The sequence below is a fragment of the Tursiops truncatus genome, chromosome 7 (genome assembly GCF_011762595.2).
Source record: "Tursiops truncatus isolate mTurTru1 chromosome 7, mTurTru1.mat.Y, whole genome shotgun sequence".
In the NCBI taxonomy this organism is placed as follows: Eukaryota; Metazoa; Chordata; class Mammalia; order Artiodactyla; family Delphinidae; genus Tursiops; species Tursiops truncatus.
In genome coordinates this window covers 51,916,361-51,930,364 of record NC_047040.1, presented here as the reverse complement: position 1 = coordinate 51,930,364, position 14,004 = coordinate 51,916,361, and the positions used below count along the sequence as shown (strand labels likewise).

General features: G+C 37.5%; 1 long non-coding RNA gene across 1 annotated transcript in view; it reads left to right on the top strand.

Moving 5' to 3' along the window:
* Nucleotides 1-14,004, top strand: part of LOC141279071 (uncharacterized) — a 133,040-nt gene that overhangs the window by 49,550 nt on the left and 69,486 nt on the right. The window contains exon 2 of the long non-coding RNA XR_012332823.1: nt 12,940-13,020. This is a non-coding gene — a long non-coding RNA (uncharacterized lncRNA). The remainder of the gene's footprint in view (nt 1-12,939; nt 13,021-14,004) is intronic.

Below are 14,004 nucleotides of genomic sequence, written 5' to 3'. Positions count from 1 at the left end.
TATATCAAACTTTCTTTGTGTAGCCTTTAAATTGTAGGGATTTTTGTGTTATGTTTCTTCCTCATTTCTTATGTTTTGGTTATATCAAAATGTCTTTATGTTACCTCTAAATTGTAGAGTTTTGTTAATAATATTTATTATCCTGTCAAGCCTAAATTTATAAAAATGACTCCAGTAATCAATAGATTCTTCTTCTCCAGTGAGGATGTATGGATAGATAGATTAATAGATTTCTTTTGAACCTAATCTTTTCTCTCAAGAACTATCTATGCTTGTAACTTGACAATGAAAATTGAATATCGTGGTTACTGGAGGGACCTTGGTGTCTTGGGTTTTGCAGAGTCTCCTCCAGTGACTTTGTGTACCATGAAGAGCCCAGGTCATCACACTGGTTACTTTGCCATTCTCATCCTGTGTGCTCTCCAGATACACAGAGTTGAGTGAATTCAAAGAGACAGTGGAGGGGCAGATGATTTGGGAGGTGTGTTGTAAACTCATCTGTAAGAACCATGTAAGTTTATAACCATTCAGCTTTGAGCTCACAAGCAAAGTAAAGGATCCAGCTGTTTGATACTTATACACTTTCACTGCTCTAGACATTTCTCCTGGCTTAGTATTGGGAAATGAAGGAACAGACCAACCCAAACTGGAAGGGAGAGAAAATGCTGAATGCCAAAGAATACCTTCACCTGAAGAGAGCCAGAATTGGCTGTGCCACCTTTAGGTGCTATCGGTTGCAGGCAAACGATTATACGGTTTCATGCATCTATAAGAACTTCTATGACTGTTTTCGTCTAAAATATTTTTACACTAATCCTCAGAATATTGAATTTTACAAAAAAATTAAGTATTTCTTCATATAAGGTTATGTTCTGTGATTTTAGCACCCTAAGTTATTTTTAATGAAAGAATTGTGTTGTAAATTTTAACTCATGGCAGTAAATTAGCAAAAGCTGCATTTATCTCGTATTATCATAACCACCCACATTTAACACATGTTCAGCAAAAGATTTAGAAACTGTTTTGGAAGTTCTCATTAGTTGAGATAAATTAGCAGGATATTTACAGATGATATTAAATTGTTCAAGTACATATTTTCTTTCTTGATCATTTTATAGAGGTCTCATAAATATCAATGGCTGGCTTGCTTGTTCTTTGGGAAGTTCTTATGGGTATCAGTAACACCAAAGCCCAAAATTTTCATGCTTCTAAATGTCAGAGCAGTTGACTGGCCAGATGGTGTTCTGAGCAAACACAAACTCCAACCCATTTGATGAGCCTCACCTCATCTCCAAGGTCCTCTTGGTTTTGAAGTAGCTTATGGGATCTGTATAGACTAGACTGGTATTTCCCAAGGGATCTAATTTGTTATGGGATATCTATCTCCTAGCCCAGGGAGCCTCTCAGAGCTTAATTCATATATAGAAGTCAGGGAATAAGTTTTAAATAAAGTCCCATTTGTTTATTTTTGTTTTGATTTCCATTCCTCTAGGAGGTGGGTCAAAAAGGATCTTGCTGTGATTTATGTCATAGAGTGTTCTGCCTGTTTTCCTCTAAGAGTTTTATAGTGTCTGGCCTTACATTTAGGTCTTTAATCCATTTTGAGTTTATTTTTGTGTATGGTGTTAGGGAGTGTTCTAATTTCATTCTTTTACATGTAGCTGTCCAGTTTTCCCCCAAAAAGGGGTTCTAGGGGCAGGACAGGAATAAAGACAGAGATGTAGAGAGTGGACTTGAGGACACGGGGAAGAGGAAGGGTAAGCTGGGACGAAATGAGAGAGTGGCATGGACTTATATATATACTACTAGATGTAAAATAGCTAGCTAGTGGGAAGCAGCTGCCTGGCACAGGGAGATCAGCTCGCTGCTTTGCGACCACCTAGAGGGGTGTGATAAGGAGGATGGGAGGGAGACGCAAGAGGGAGGGGATGTAGGGATAACCTTATGCATATAGCTGATTCACTTTGTTATACAGCAGAAACTAACACAACACTGTAAAGCAAATATACTCCAATAAAGATGTTAAAAAAGGTCAGGGAATATGTAGAAGGTGAATAATTGAGAGGGTATTTAGAAAGTACGATTATGTTTACCATGGATTCTTTTAATCCAAATCCAGTCCCTGGTATGCATGCCTCCTTCTTCATCAGACCTGACTCGTTCTCTCAGGAACCCAAAAGATTCAAGACAGGGCAAGGCTAGATTCTAAATCTGCTGGGAGTTACAGAACACTACAACTAATTTTAGCACTTGTAAACACTCTGTGAATGGGGGTGTGAGCACTCAGAAATCAAATACACTGTTTACTGACTATCATGTCTACCCTGAGGATCACCTTCCAGAAAAGCAAATCATAAAGTCTAACTTGAGATATTCAGAGGAGAGGTTTCACGTATTGAAGAAGGGAAGAGTAAGAACACTTTTGGGAATGTATAGTTTGACTGATCATGAGAGTCATGAATTGCTTGAACTGTCTTATAAGCAATATAAGGAGATCAATTGAAGATTAGGATTAAGAACTAAGTGCGAAGATGGTATAAAAGTGGATTAAAGTTTACGTGGGATTGAGTGCCGGCACCACTTAGAGGCAGACAGACAAGTGCAGGTGAATCTCACAGAATCATCCAGGTGAAGGTGATGTGTGCCTGAAAGAGAGAGAGAAACCCAGGGATCATTATGAAGATTCAGTAGGGGTGGCAAGTAATTGCTTATAAGAACAAGGATGAGAGTGGATGTGAGCTCTACCATGACATTTTGAGTAAGGGAAATTAAGATAGCAAAAATGTTACTGAAAATTATAGGCTCTAGCTGGAAGGGTTTTGGCTGTGGGCACAGGTGGTGGCTTTAAGCAAATAACCCTGGGAAGTGTTCCACAGAAAGGTGTCAGATATCAAGACAGTGGGGTAACTTTCTCATTACTTGCCAGTGTGTCACTCTGAGAAGGCACAGGCTAGAAAAGTAAGGAAAAGGACAAATCCTCATGTGATGACACTCTGGAGTGACTGGGACCCTGAAAGGAGGCACTAAGTTAGGATGTGGATGCAGAATGAAAGGGAGGACATACTGGGAAGCAGAGTACATGCTTCACCCTCGTGGCAAGAGAAACCCTGACCAGTAGCATCTGAATTAAAGGGTTATACAGGGTTATCAGTCAGAGTCAGGGAACGCAGAAGCCAGTGTGACTATTTCAAACAGAGGGAATTTAATACTGGACACAGTTTACACAGGTGATGTAAGGGGCAAGGAGACCAGCAGGAAATGGTGAGCAAACCCAGAGATTAACCACAGCAGGAAACCACCAGACCCCTAGGGCTGGAAGGACTTAGAGGAGGTGGTGGTACGAGAGCTAAGAAGCTGGGACTGTGCAGTGGAAGCTGGAACCACAGAGCGAGGGGCTGCCTGCTGGGAGCTGGAATCAGGGCAGAGAGTGGTCAGTGCTGATGACAGTGTCACTGGTGGCAGAGACAGGGGGATGAACACGCTGGCCTCACTCCTTAGCCTGTCATCCAGCCCCCCATCATTGCTTCCTGTTGGCCAAGCCGACCTGCAGGCTAGAGGGCAAAGGAGCCTGGGAGATGTGATTTCCTGGAACACAGAGGAGAGGAAGGGCAGGACTGGAGCGGATCTGAACAGAAAGAGGCACAAACAGCCAGCTCATCTTACCTTATGCAAATATAGAGTATTTTAAAGTTTTGAGGGCTGTCTCCCAAGAAACTTTTGGAACATAAATGTAGATGAAAATGTTGATTTTTTTTCCCTCTGTAGCTATATCCCCAACAATATTGCAAATGATATTGAAAATTAGAGAATTTAATGGTCATCTAATATGGTGCTCAGCGGCCAGACTAGCCTTCCCTCTCCCCTCCCCTCCATTTCTTTACCTTGTTGTTATCACCATGTACTTCTTATCTATTTATCACAAAGCTGGGCATCTGCAAAACGACAGTAGCTCTGCCATTTTAAAAAGAACAGATGAAAGTTCTCCAGGACACAAGAGCGCTTTTGAAAACTGCTCCCCCTCTTTTGTAATTACGACTGAACTTTATTTTGTATTTTGCAAACAGTTTATGATCTCCTGGCTAGAGGACTGAAAAATGTTCATAGTTTTAGATGCTTTGCTTTGACTTTCTATGGGTCTCTTGGAAAGTCATTTATTCTATCAGGAACTGTGCAAACTTTCACAGAAATAAGGAGCAGAAGCCAAAGGCAGAGAAAGGGGGATACACACAGGAGCACCATGTTGCCCCCAATAAAGGAATCAGTGTTCCCTATGTAACTTGCCCCTTTTTGTAGCACCATGGGACTGAGTCTTGTGTTTGGTGGAAAATAATAATAATTAACATGTATTGAGTACTTGCTATTTGCCAGATAAAATTGTAAATTCTTCACACGTGTTACCTCATTTAATCCTTGAAACAAACCTATGAGGGTGGTATTCTTATAATGCTGTTTTACAGGTGAAGTAAACTAAGGAGTAGAGGGGAATTTGTCCACAGTCACATACTTGGTACGTGGCAGAGACAGCATTTGAGCCTTGCAGCTTGTCCCCAGAGCCCACGCCGTACCCATCTCAGGTCGTCTCAGACGCGGAGGCCTAGAGGGCTAGTAACACACCCACAGCTGCATCAGAGCAGCGGTGCTGGTATTGGGAGGAGGTGCGTAAGTGAGGCCCTTCTAATTGTTTGGGCACATGTGCTCGAACAGCTACCAACAGTGGGGGAAGAAGATTTCTGGTGCCCAAATAGGAGGCAGGAGGGAGTAGTGGTCAGGTGTATGGAGGCTGGTCAGTTTGACCTGGCTTCTTAGGTATTTTGCCTAGATTTGGGGTGTTAGTTACTTCATCTATAAAATAGTAATGTGTATCCACCTCACAGGGCAGTTGTAAGAAATAAGTGAAATAATATAAGGAAAGCCCTTGTCAACTCAATGCAGAGTTGTTATAATTATTACTATTATTGTTATTGTACAGTAGAGGAGAGGATCAATTTGGAATCCAGATTATCCCCTTCCTCTATTAGTAGGACAAACCCTAATTAACCACTGATTCATCCCCCAAATCCATTGTGTGTGTGTATATACATTGATACATAATACACTGTATCTTCTTTATCCATTCATCTGCTGATGGAAACTTAGGTTGTTTCCATATCTTGGCTATTGTGATAATACTGCAGTGAACATGGGAGTGCACATCTCTCTTCTTGAGGAATACAGTTTCCACTTCAGTCCTCTCAGTCTCTGGCCCAGCTCCTCCGCTCTGCTGAATTCTAGCTGGAGGCTATTTTCCCTGGGCAGATTGGTCACTGCCCAAGTAAACTATGCATTGCAGAGGCCTTCACTGAAAAGAGATCTTCAATGAGATACATACCGCTATTCAGTTTTGCTGTTAAATAAGGGCAGGAGAGTTCTGAATTTACACCCAACCTACCATAGCCTTTGGAATGGCTGTTTAATGGACCATTAAGTATGTGCATGCAAATATAAAGCTCTCTTTAGTGAGTTGAGAAAATACCACCAAACAATGCTAGCTTCTCCCAGCCACCAGGGGAATAAGCATGTTTTGAATGAATCAAAATCTTTACTAACTCCTTCCCTCTGTGGGAGATCCTGTTACCTCAAAGGAGGTGGGACACCCAAAACTCTTAGCTCAGAACACACACACACAAACCAGATTTCACCTTTTAATTTCTTTTCCAATTCACAGATACTATGGAAATTGGCAAGATGAATTCAAGGAAAAAAAAATCGAATTTCTTGAATTTTTATGTGTACATTCTGATAAAGATAAATGTGATAGAAAAGTGAACACGTTTTGAATCAATGGTCCATAAATACTCTCTTGCCATTGTCATTTGGCAATAGGGTTTGATGAGAGTGTGTGAGTATATATTAAATAGTGTGGTGAGAACCATCCCGAGGGGGGAAACAGAAGGAAATGCAAAGCCCCAACCTTTTAGATTTGTGTCTGCAGAGGGTCTCTGTGACAGTGTGGCAAGGCTCCAGGCTTTAAGCACTTGGCCTTTGCAGTTGGATTTTAAAAGATCCCAAGACATAAATTCTGGGTGCAATTAGAGCTAGTGAAAAGAAAAATACCCTAGGAGTTATTAATATGTAAAGCTAGTAATTGGGGAAATTGAATGATCTCAGGTTAGGATTTCTGAATTTATGCAATCTAATTTTGACCAAAATGACATCACACTTCGACAGTTCTGCATAAATTGACAGCAAATTGCATAATGTTTCCTTAAAAATTTGTACAGAAAAAGAGTGCTTAAAGAAGGCAAGACAGGAACACACATGTGGCTACAATGCATCATACCAGAGATCCGCATAGTCTGAACTCTCATTCCCAAAGGGGTCAGTGTCATATGTTTTGGTAGAAAAGAACATAGTAACAAAGGAAATTACGTCTTTACAAATGGGGCAGAATGGTCCCTTTAGATGTGTTCTCTTCTATCTTTGTCAAACTTAGAATATTTTATCTCAATACTGGTATAAGCAGAATACCCAGTTTTTCTTATCTCTGCCAGTTGTCCTGCCATTGAGAAGGGTAGTGTTGATAGGTGGAAATGTTTCTTGGAAATGCTCAGTGGCCAAGCCTGCAGACACAGCTGGAACCAGTCGTGAAATGGGATACATGGCTAATCAGTTTACAATACGGACATGAGATTTGACTGCTGTTGTCCTGCTTACAAGCACTGAAAACAATCTCGAGCAACCTGAAATAATTGATTTGTTTTGAAACCTAGTCACACAGTTCTTTTGCCTGACTAAAATAATAAATTGGGATAGTTAGCAGGCTGCGTTAATCAGTTCATATCCTCTTAGTACCGTAAACCTCGAGGGGCACTCCATATCCTTTTCTCATGCTGAAACCTGCTTGAATCAAATATTCGTTCAGGCCCAGATTCATCAGTCCAATTACCTGTCTTTGACAGTCACACGAAGAGCAGATTTGTGAAGAAGAGCATGGCTTTTGCAAAGCTAAGAATTGTTTTAATAGATCTTGCTTTACCTTAATAATCTTTTGTGAATGTGCCATGTACCTAAACGTGATTGTTTTTACGTAGCTATGTGTATTTAAGGTTCATTACGGTTATGCCTCTTTGTAAAGAGGTATGCCTCTTGGTTTTTAAAAACCTAGCTAGTTAAAGCGCCACGAGTGTCATCTGATTTGAATATTCAAGATTTGGCAAACAAGTTCATGTGAGTCAATTTAGGAAATCAGTATTGGTCTTGGAGTAAGAAAACTTGGGTTTGAATCTTAGCTTTGCCACGGATAAGTTGGCTGACTAAGAGCGAGGAATTCAAATTCTGAGCCTCATTTTGTTTTGAAACTTCAAGTTAGTAATCCCTACCATATCTTGATTCGTTTTTTCTTTCATTATCCAATATTTATTGAACATTTACTACATGTTAGGCCCTTCAGTAGATTCTAGTGATTTAAAGAGTGAATAATATCTCAGGACCTATAATCCAGGGACTCATCCATAAGTAGAGGTATGTTGTAAAAAAGTAATTAGTGCACCGCTATGAGGGATATCATAATTGAGATAGGACCAAAATGCCAGGAAATTGAAAGCAAAAGTGAATTTATTTCTCTGTTTTGGGGGAAAGTTTCAAAACAGAGGTAACATGTAATATATCCCAAAGAACCAAAAAGAGGATGAACAGGCATGGAGATAGGAAAGAGCGTGGCTTACTGAGAGAATTGTGAAAACACTGTGTAATTGTTATACCATATGGGGGATGGAGTGAGAGGAAACAGGCATCCCTTTACCATGGAAGTCTAACAATCATATCCATTGTGTCCCACATTGCCTTTAGGCTTATCTATCCTTTCAGAGAAATCCAGTGAATTATTCAAGCATTTTTTTTCCTTAAAAATATGTTCCCACTTTTCATATTTTTGTGTGTGTGTTTGTGCTTAAATGTTCAATAGTGCTTCTTTTTATTATGGATTCAACTAGACTTTCAGATATGGGGAGAAGACTCACCAATTTTTATTTTCCAGAGTTTTCCTTGGAAAGTATCTTAGGGTTGGGAGTTATGCTGGCCATTTATCATTTTCTTCTGACATGGTGGTCCAAACCGCAAAGATACGTATGTTGTCCAATGATTCTACAGTTCCAATATCTAGTCCTCACACTGTTCTTAGGTGGATGCCTTTCAGCCCCATTCTGTGAACATTCAGGTGGCAAAAATTTATCCATAGCCGTGTGACCCAAGAAAATTCTGTGTAGACGAGAAATTTTATCTAGGTCTTAAAGGATAAATAGAAAGTAAGTGGGCATTCCAGACAGAGGAAACCTCATAAATAAGGTACAGAGGCAAAGAAACTCAGGGCAGGGAACATGCAGGTGGATAGAGTAAATATATTCATTGAATGGGAAATCAGGATGGCCTACTTGCATTTGGGCTTTATTCAATAGGTAGTTTGGGGTAAGTAAAGATTTTACATCATAGAAATAGGACTAGAATTGTTCTCTAGGAAAATGAATCATAAATCTGGCTGCAGAGGGAAGATTGGGGATAGGGAATCCAGCTAGTGAATATTTAGAGAATAAACACGTGGTAAGAGGGAGGGCTTGAACTGTGATTGCATTGTTGAAAACAAAGAGAAGGAAACAAATTAGAGATACATTCTGGAAGTGGAATCAATTACCAAGTAACTAATGGTGGGGGAAGAGGGGGCTAAAATGATTCCAAGCTTCAGAACTGAAGTGATGCTAGTTCCATTAATGGAAACTGAGAGCACAGAAGGAGGGGGAAGAGAATGTTTCAGGGAGAATATGATGAGTTAATTAGCTACACCTTTGCAATGCAAGTAGAGATAATAGACTACTTATAAAATTAGATATGTGGGTCGGAGGAAATAAAACCTTTGCAATTGCCTGACATTTGTGTCTGCTGCTTTTCTGGTTTTTGACTATAATAGACTAAAATGAAAGGTGAATTATGATTACAAACCTATCCTCCCAAGTTTACTGTGAATTAAGTACAATATTGTTCTAATCTAATCATACAATACCCTCATCAGCGTAGCCTCTTTTCCCACTAATATGTTTTCCCTCACCTGGCTCTCTAACTCAGCAGTCTCAATTAGATCCTCAGCAAATAGAGAATCTCTGTCTCTCCCCTTTACCCCTGTGTGACAGCTGGAAAAGATGATTGGTTCTGAACCCAGATAACTTCTGTGTCTTTCTCTTTCTGAAGTCCCATAATTAATCTTTTGCAGTCTGACAATAATTCTACTGTCTTCATTTCCCAGACACAAACTCATATGGCTTTGCAACACTTCAGATAACTTACTGCTAAGTTAAAAAGGAATGGAGGTATTCCTTCAGGCTTCCCTAGTTTCGCCGTGTGCTGTCAGGTCAACATTCTCAACACAACTAAGCAGGGACAGATGGTGCCCGTTCCCTCAGTGACAGAATCATCCAGCAATGTCAAAGGCATTTACATTCTTGAGAGAGAGATGTTTTATGACTACAAGTTTCCCACCATGTGTATTCCACAATACAGAAATGAAAGTCTAAAAACAATTCATGTCCAGTTATGTTAAACTTTAATTACATGAATCATTAAGAAATAAACTCAATTACATTGCTTTATTATTATTATTTTTCCTCTTTAACATCTTTATTGGGGTATAATTGCTTTACAATGGTGTGTTAGTTTCTGCTTTATAACAAAGTGAATCAGTTATACATATACATATGTTCCCATATCTCTTCCCTCTTGTGTCTCCCTCCCTCCCACCCTCCCTATCCCACCCCTCCAGGCGGTCACAAAGCACCCAGCCGATATCCCTGTGCCATGCGGCTGCTTCCCACTAGCTATCTACCTTATGTACATTGCTTTATTATTGAGTTTCCAAGGACCCTTTCTAGAAGGACATTAGTGTGCTTGAGTTGAAGGTAGCTATACTAATGATTATGCAAAATTCAAAATTGGACACAAAGTTCTATAATGAATCTTAGGTATTTTAAACCACTGTATTAAAACTGAAAAAGGAAAATGAAATGTTCAGGAAAATGTTCACTAATTTAGATAACATAAACTATATCTTATATTTCCTTAGTTAGTTTTCTTATCCCTTATATATTACTGCATTCAATTTATGTTTATTGTTCATATAAACGTGGCCATAAATCATCTGCTTAAATAACATGTAAGTTTAATAATAAAGATATTGTAAATTTTCCCATCCTAACCATTTCCTTTTCTTCTTTAAGGATACCTAGTATTAATTTTTTTTTTTTTTTTTTCTTTTTGCGGTACGTGGGCCTCTCACTGTTGTGTCCTCTCCCGCTGTGGAGCAAAGGCTCCGGACGTGCAGGCTCAGCGGCCATGGCTCACAGGCCCAGCCACTCCGCGGCATGTGGGAGCTTCCCGGACCGGGGCATGAACCCATGTCCCCTGCATCAGCAGGCAGACTCTCAACCACTGCGCCACCAGGGAAGCCCCCTAGTATTAATTTTTAAAATATAATTTGAAACTCTTGAAGAATCTGGTGACTTGAATTTCAGTCCCAATTCTGGCACTATTTGCAAAATCTTTGCCAACTTGCTTGTTTTCTCTGAACCTCTGATTCCTCCTGTATAGAGGGCAAAGGTTATTAAGCTAAGCTGTCTCCATTTTTGAAATTCTATTGCTAAAAATAAAAAAGAAATTCTGTTGTATGGTATGATCAGATGAAAATAGTAAACAGATAATGATATAATAATAAAATAAAGTTTAGTGATTATATATAAAAATTTTATTTTTCCTCATTAAAGTCATATATATTTTGGTTTACAAAAATAAAGTAAAAAAACTGTAAAGTTGAAAATGAGAATATTTTAATCTTGAAAATACTAGACATCTCCATATATTCTATATTTTGGCTGGGATGTTGATTGGAATTGCTCTGAATCTATAGGTCAGTTTTTAAAATAGTTTTATTGAGATATGTTGTACGTATCATACCATTTGCCCACTTGAAGTGTCAATTCTGTATGTTCAGAGTTAAACTACCATCACCATAATACATTTTAGAACTTTTCAACACCCCACAAAGAAACTTGACACCCTTTAGTCAGCACTCCCAACCTCCCAATCCCCAACTCTGTGTAACCACTTATCTCTCGTCTATAAATTTTCCTATTCTGGACATTTCATATAAATGGAATAATGTAATAGATGGTCCTTTATTATCGGTTTCTTTGGCTTAGCATATTTTCAAGGTTCATCTGTGTTGTAGAATGTATCAGTACTTCTTTTTTTTATTGCTAAAAGATTTGGCTTTAAGGATACACAACACTTTATTCATTCATCAGTTGGTAGACATTGGGTTGCTTTCACTTTTTAGTTGTTATGAATAACACTGCTGTGAACATCATGTATGAGTTTTTTGTGGACGTATATTTTTATTTCTCTTGGGTATATACCTAAGAGTGTCATTGCTGGGTCATTTGATAACTCTATGTTTAACCTTTTGAGGAACCACCAAATTCTTTTCCAAAGCAAGTGCTTCATTTTACAGTCCTGTCAGTGTTTGAGGGTTCCAGTTTTTCCACATCTTCATCAACACTTGTTTTTTTCCATTTTTTGGTTATAGCTATTCTAGTGGTTGTGAAATTATATCTCATTGTGGTTTTGATTTGCATTTACTTGATGGCTAATGATGTTGAACACCTTTTCATGTGTTTATTGACCTTTTGAGTATTTTCTTTGGAGAAATGTCTGTTCAGATCCTTTAACCCATTTTTTAATTGGTCTATTTTTCTTTTGGTTGTTTAGTTATAATAGTTCTTTATATATTCCAGATACAAGCCCCTTATTACATAAATGATTTGAAATAATTTTCTCCCATTCTTTGGGTTGTCTTTTCATTTTATTCATGTTGTTTTTTAAAATGCAAATTTAAAAAAAATTTGATGATGTCCAATTTATCTTTCTGTTATTGTTGTTGCTTGTCCTTTTTGTTTCATATCTAAGAAAGAGTTGCATAATCCAAGGTCACAAACATGCACACCTGTGTTATTATAAGTTTCATAGTTTCAGATCTTACATTTAGGTTTTTGATACATTTTGAGTAAATATGTGTATATGGTATGATGTTCGGATCAAACTTCATTTTTTGAGGGGATATACAGTTGTCCCAGCACCATTTATTGAAAAGAGTATTTTTTTCTCCATTAAATTGCTTTGAAACACTTGCTGAAAATCAGATGATCATAAGTATAAAGGTTTATTTCTCGACTCTCAATTTTATTCCATTTATCAGTAAGTCAGTCCTTATGCTAGTACCACACAGTCTTGATTACTTTAGCTTTGTAGTATGTTTTAATATTGGGAAGTATGCATCCTCCAATTTTGAACTTTTTCACAGTTGTTTTGACTATTCTGGTCCCTTCAGTTTTAGACCATAGGGATTTTAGAATTAACTTGTCAATTTCTGCAAAAAAGTAAGTTGGTATTTTTATAAGGATTGCATTGAATATGTAGACTGTTTGGGGGAGTATTGCCGTCTTAAAAATATTGTCTTCTGATCCATGATAATAGAATATCTTTTCATTTATTTAAGTCTTCTTTAATTTCCTTCAACCATGTTTTGTACTTTTCAGAGTATAATTTTCACTCCTTTTGTTAAATTTATTTTAAAATATTTTATTCTCTTTGATGTGTGTAATTGATGTGTGTGTGATTGAATTGTTTTCTTAGCTTCAGGAATGTTCAGGATGTTCACTGACAGTATGTAGAAATGCAATTAATTTTTGTATATAGGTCTTGTATTCTGCAATTTTATTGAGCCTGTTTATTAGCTCTAATAGTTGTCTCTGTGTGTGTGTGTGTTCATTAGGATTCTCTATCTACAAGATTATATTATCTGCAAGTAGAGATAGTTTCACTTCTTTCTTTCCAATTTGGATGACTTTTCTTTTTCTTGCCTAGTTGCCCTGGCAAGCACCTCAAGCATAATATTGAATAGAAGTTGTGACGTCAGCCATCCTTGTCTTGTTCCTGATGTTCAGGGTAAGAATTCAGTCTTTTGCTATTAAATATGATATTAGCTGTGGGTGTTTTTTTCTTTGTAGCTGCTCTTTCTGAAGTTGAGGAAATTTCCTCCTATTCTTATGTTGTTTAGTGTTTTTATCATGAAAGGGTGTTGAATTTTGTCAAGTGCAATTTTGCATCTATTGAGATAAGTGTGGGTTTTTGTCCTTTATTCTATTCATATAGAATATTACATTAATTCATTTTTGGATATAGAAACAGCCTTTCATCTCCTAGATAAATTTCATTATATGTATTGCTTTATTTTTATTTGCCAGTATTTTGTTGAGAGTTTTTTTGTCTATATTCATAAGAGATATTGGTCTGTAATTTTCATTTCTTGTGACGTCTTTGTCTGGTTTTGTTATCAAGATAATGCTGACCACATTAAATGAGTTATGAAGTGTTCTCTTTTCTGTTTTTTTGGGAAGTTTGTGAAGAACTGGTGAAGTTCTTTAAATGTTTAGTAGAATTCATTGGTGAAGGTATTTGGGCCTGGAGTTTTCTTTGTATATAGTTTTAAAATTACTGATTCAATCTCTTATTATAAATCTATTCAGATTTTCTATTTCTTCTTGAGTCACTTTTTATAATTTTTATCTTTTAAGAAGTTTTTCCCATTTCATGTAAATTATTTAATTTGTTGTCATATAGTTGCCTTTAGTATTCCCTTATAAAACTTTATTTCTGTAAAATCAGTAGTAATGTTCCTTTTTTAGTTCTCAATTTTAATAATTTGAGTTTTCTTTCTTTTTTTTTCTAATCTGTCTAGCTAGAATTTTCTCAATTTTATTGATCTTTTCAGAGAACTAAGTTTGGGGTTTATTGATTTTCTCCATTGTTTTTACATTTTCTACTTCATTAATTTCCACTCTAATTCTTATCATTTCCTTTCTTCTGCTCTTGATTCAAAGTTCTTCTTTTCCCCCTATCTTAACATGGAAAATTACATTGTTGATTTGA